A 6,077-nucleotide genomic window follows, 5' to 3' on the forward strand; every position below is an offset into this window, starting at 1 on the left:
GTGAATAGGGAATTGCAATAGTTGAGGTGAGTGGAGATAAATGCGCGAATACGTCTTTCCATGTCTTGGGAGGAAAGAACAGGGCGAATTTTGTTGATGTTCCTCGGTTGAAAGTAACACGCCTGAACGAAGGAGTTGAGATGTTTGTCAAATTTCAAATGAGAGTTGAAAATTACTCCCAGGTTTCTGGAAGATGACCTGACATTGCTGGTTAAAGGACCAAGGTCCTGACTGATTGAGCTGGATTTGTGATCAGGGGCTATGATACCTCTGTTTTATCAGAGTTCAGTTGGAGGAAGTTGTGAGCCATCCAGGCTTTTATAGCAGTTAGGCAATCTTGCAGTGAAATGAGATTATTGCAGTAATTTGTCTTAACAGATATGTACAACTGTGCCGGCCAAAGCCGTACATAATTTGGCCCAGGGGAAACATATACAGTATAGAGAGAATAACATAGGCCCCAAAATTGACCCGTGGGGCACTCCACAAGTCAGTGGTGGCCTTGCAGTCATTTATAGGGAGAACTTTAAATACTCCATGATCTCCCATGGCAGTTTATCTACTTTTGAGATTCTGAGTTTTATGGTAACTGGCAAATCCCCTTTACTATGTGTTTTACTGTAGAGAGCTCCAAATTTTAATACTGGTTTTATTCAAGAATTCTCTGAACTCCTATCTATTATTATGCCCCGACATGATAGAGTTCTTATTCTTGGTGATTTTAACATCCATGTGTGCTGTCCTGCTACCTCTTTTATCACTGATTTTATAAACCTTTTTGAATCTTTTAACCTTGTGCAGCATATTAGAGGTCCCACTCACAATAAGGGTCATACCCTTGATCTCGTGCTCAGCTATGGTGTCTCACTGGACAATGTGGAGATTTTAGATTTTCTTGCATCCGATCATAAAGCTGTCATTTTTAATACCTTGCTCCCTCCTGCTCCCAAGCCTCTTACTTGCATCCGCTCTCACTTCCTTAATTCCAACTCTGCCAACCAATTCTGTAGGGCATTTTTATCTGTGTCCTCTCCCCATACCTCTGAGCAGCATCAGTCTACTGCTGACGCCTTAGTCTCTGATTTTAACAATTTGTTTTTTTGTTTTTTTTTTGTGATCAAATGACAGACAGACTGAACAAAGCCCCGTCTTACATCCAGCGCCCCCAACAACCATGCAAACACACCCCATCCACACAAGTACATTGTAAGATTGAAACATGCAGACAAACAATTCTAAATGTTCTAGGCTTGTGTAGTTACAAAGCTAATGCAAGGATCACAACATGCACAGTTGGAAATAATATGTACAATAAAGTATACCTACACAAAGACCACACTACAACTACCGTGTAAATACTTAGGTACCAGTAACATCAAATACAAGGCGGGACCCAAACCAAAATAAAATATAAAACACATAACAAATAACCCCACCCGCCCACCCCAGAGACGAAGGGACATCAGTAAAGTACAATTGGAATAGCAGACACTCAACTCAAAAGGTTTTCAAGCTCAACAGAGATGGAAATCCATGAATTAACATTAGCCTCCTTAGCACCATGAATACGGGCCGTAGAGAGTTCCAATTAGACAACATCCAAAAAACTTAAAACCCATTGCCTAAATGAAAGTGGATGTGGTGGCTTCCAGCATGTGGCAATCCTTTTCTTAGCTGCCGTCAGGCCAGCATACAAAATGCGCTTCTTAGTTTGTGGGAGGTGTAGTAGGGAAAGATCATTGAGGATCAAGACAGAAGGAGAGGGGGGTATAGTCACAGACAATAGCGTAGAGAGTTTGGAAGCGACCATCTCCCAAAATTCAGCAGCATCTGGACACTCCCAAATCATATGGAAGAATGTGCCCACAGCCCTCAATGGACACAGAGTACATTTAGGATCATTTATAATTTTCATACTGCACATCTTCCAAGGAGTCATATAAGTCCTATGGACCCCATACGTTTTCATGTAAATAAAATAAAAAGGAAGAACGAATTAGGAAGAATTAGGAGTCCATCATTATTAAATATTGGCAAGCAGGAGTTCCATTTAGAGGTCAATTTGCGTACTTTCGTCATTACTCGCCAGACACAAATTAATTGAGAAATTATTGGGCCGAAACGTCGCTTAGATTGAGCAGGTGAAGCGTTGGAAAACAACACCACCTTCAGTGTGAGGGGGAACGCTAATCCCTCTTCCAGAGCACGCCAAGACGCCACAGCTGTGGAATTGAACCAAGTTACCAGATGGCGCAATGTAAAAGCCCAGTAGTTAAGTTTAAAATTAGGCAGGGAAATACCCCCATCCTGTCTCTCACGCTGCAGTGTGGTCAGTTTAAGGCGAGGGCGTTTACCTCTCCAAATAAATTTAGTGACATGGTCAGTAGTATCGAATGCTGCGCTTAAATCCAGCAACACTAACAGGGGCGTTGTTAGGATTTCAGAACATCCGGGGCTCAGCCCAGAGGAAGTCACCGAACCATAGTAGGGGGGTCCGGGGGCATCCTCCCCCGGGAGAATTCTTTTTAAACTTCAACAGCAAAATGCAGCAATCTGGTGTAATTTGACATGAATGTCACCTGGGGGGGCGACCACTCAGGCCCCACCAAACCTCGCAACTCCCAAATACACAGCACAACGCAACTCAGTGGTAGCTTTCACAAAAAAAATATTTTTATTCAATTAATAATTTTACACATAACCAAGGAAAATAGGTAGGCTGGGGAGGGAACCTTCAGGGCCCCAGTAAGACATTAGCCCTATCTGATCAGGGTAGGAGAGGAAGCTCAATCACAGGCTTGCCTACAAACAAGAGGAAAAAGTGCACAATCCACACACCTAAGGGTGGCGACACAGCCCGCCTGTACGCTACGTAATTCATGCAATGTACTCACTTTCCATAGGGCACACTTAACAAGCCCCACTCATTACAACTTCAACTACAATACACAGTTATGGCCTAAAGGGCTATATGAAGCACTGCAGGAATTAAACTCCCACCCCCACCCTTAGCACGTTAGCCCCAAATGTCACGTGGGCGAGGCCCAACCAATAACCCGCACCCCCAGTCTACCATACACAAAAAAAGGAGACAATAAAATAAGTCCGTTAAGTCTCGGTCGGTCGCCACCCGACTGAGACATAAAACAATAAAACAATGTCTCTACCACTGGCAGTCTTTGTCCCAGCGTCTGTCTGGTCCCAGCCTCGTATGCCTCGATCGCGTGCACGTCCCGCTCCCCGGTCCAATCCTCTGGGGACAATGGCTGAGTGGTAGGGGCTCCGCCAGTGGTGTAGTTTCGGGCAACCTCTCAGACGCTGTGTTCCTTGCGATGGCGATGGTGATGGTCCGTGGCAGCGGCGGAAGAGCCTGGACCGCCGGACTCCGTGACAATGGCTTGGCAGACCAAACTGGAAGGGAGACAGAAAGACCGGTGAGTGAGCTAGCTGGCCAGGCTATTAAGCTACTCACACGCAAAAGGAGCCAGGAAACGACCGTCCATTTTCTGACAGATTAGAGAGCGTTGTTCCCATCTCCGCTCCAAGAGCTACGTCTCCCTCCGGCCCGATCTGCTGGCGTCCTCTCCCCCGCCCCCTTGCTCACCCCCACAATCATAGAAGAGGGCCGGGTCCTGTTGCTCCCAGCCAATCGCTCCACTCCCCGGTTGGCCCACAGGTGCGACTCAATCTACTCATCATGAGGGAGAGAGAGCAAGGGATAGCAAGAATAGAAAAGAAAACCCACACATTCCCTGGGCAAAACAATCCTGATGTATAAGCCTACATGGCTCAGTCCATATCAAAATACCACAATACACATCATACACAGGTGACATGAACATACATGGGTGTAAATGAAGCAGCATAGTATACAGTTTGAGCAGCAGTCTGCAGGCCAACAGTGATACAGTATATTGTAGTCTGTCTGTCTCTCTCCTCAGGCCGGCCTCCTGAATTCTTCTCTTGACACTTATTTGTCTCCTTTGTCTCTGTCTCCTCCTCTCGTTCATTTCAGGTTTTGCAAAAATTGAACAGAGACACAGTTATCAATTAATATAGAAAACTTTAAATATATATGATATACAGTATGTGCTCCTCACTCCTCATCTGTCTCTACTGTAAAAAAAGATCCAATCCAATCGTAATCCAGTGAGTTATATGTAATCAAAAGTTATATTTCCATATATTTCACTACCTATATCACTATATTAATACAACCTAATAATGAGCTACTTTGGTTTGTTTGTTACGTATGGAAACTTAACTTTAAGCATAACTCATTTTAAGGAGTAAATTATTTAACCTGTGATGTCCTTCTGTTAGGAAGCTGATATTTTCAATGCCACATCAAAGATCACCATGAAAAGCCTAATCCATTCTGAATAGCTGGAGGAGTCTACCAGCATAGTAAAATATACAGAGGCACAAATTAAAAATTATTTTTTAAAACTTTTTCTCACGTTTAATGGAAACAATGTCTTAAGTTGAAAATAATATAGATGTTTCATGTGAAGAGAATTATTTTTTGCATTTAATGTTAAGCAGCCCACATAAGTAGACCTGAATGGGAGGATTCAGTAACTAACTGACTAACCAGCTGACTGGAGAAAAATAGTAACGTTTTGTTTACAGTGATCCAGAATCAGAATCAGAAATCAGAAATACTTTATTGATCCCCGAGGGGAAATTGGGTTACATTACAGTTGCTCACATTGTAGAAGAGAATATATATAAGCATAGAGAAATAAGAAAATAGAAATAAGACAGTAAGAAATATGTAAATATGTTCATTATACTACAATAACAATGAGAATAATAATAATAATAATAATAATAATAGTACAGAAATAAGAGAAATAATAATTATGTACAATATGTGCATCATACTATATACACACATAATATATACACCAGTGTAGATAATTAAATAATTATTGCACAGTTGAATTATTGCACAACAAAAAAATCGGTATTGCACAGTTAAATATAAGTTATAAGTTATGGGTTATAAACTGCTGACAGGGGTGAAATAAGTCCAGAAGTGGCAGAGGGGGGGGTGTAAACAGCCACCACAATGACATGTGACATTTCCCTGGGCAAATAATATGGCCCATGAGTCCCACGGCTAACGGTTCAATGTCCGGGCAACAAACGAAATATGTTCCTTGATCGTAATGTGACCAGGATTGCACCATCTGTTGTTAACTAGAACAGCAAGCCCTCCGCCTTTTCCATCAGCTGATCCCGGCTGTAGACAGTAACAGTAGAGCCGCTGAGTTGTTGTGCACTGGCGGCATGACGCTCAGAAAAAGGTAATCCAAGCACCAGAAAAGTGATTAAAACTCCACTAAACCGCATGGTTACAGAGGGGCACAACTTAGAAACCTAACTAGTTACTTAGCTAAGCTAAAAGAACAAGATAGAAAGAGATAATTAGGAAAAAGTGCGAAAAAGAGCGAGAGCAACTGCAACAAGCGGCCGTCCTGGTCGACGCCTGCGCTTATACGCTTATCCAATATTATATTGAAGATGTTGAGCTAAAAAAAAAAACTGCTGTAGCTTGTAGGCATCTAACCATGAAGATATGAACCAAGTGTCAGTCCAAGCTAACACTCCAGTGTCCATCTGGCCGCCTGTTAGTCAACTCACCACCACACAGCTGCCTGATTTTTGCTGTCTTTCCAGATATGGATAATCAATCACTTGATTAAACTAACCTATAACATATTTTACCTTTCTTCCTCTTTTGAAAACGTGAAGAAGATCCATAACCTGTCTTGTCTTTTCCTGACATTGTGTTTCCTGGCTGTAGCCTACCTTGCCTTCTCTGACCTAGACTAGGACCGACCGATTAAAATCATCCATAATGTAACAGTTAGCCTGTTCCTTTAGTTCGACTCAAACTACACGATGACAGATCGGCAGAGTCCCCTACCAAACACACACATATAGCAAGCAGCGACAGGTGAGTTCGATTTTTGTCCCGGCATGTACCCCGATGCACCCAAAGCCGGGCTTCACAGCTGGATCATGTAAAATAACCGGCTCGCTCTGACTACTAACTCGAACTTACCCCG

Source organism: Centroberyx affinis, unplaced genomic scaffold (genome assembly GCF_046629955.1).
Source record: "Centroberyx affinis isolate AG114_WGS23_722 - 3 ecotype Tasmania unplaced genomic scaffold, CSIRO-AGI_Caff_v1 ptg003462l_1, whole genome shotgun sequence".
NCBI classification, from domain to species: Eukaryota; Metazoa; Chordata; class Actinopteri; order Beryciformes; family Berycidae; genus Centroberyx; species Centroberyx affinis.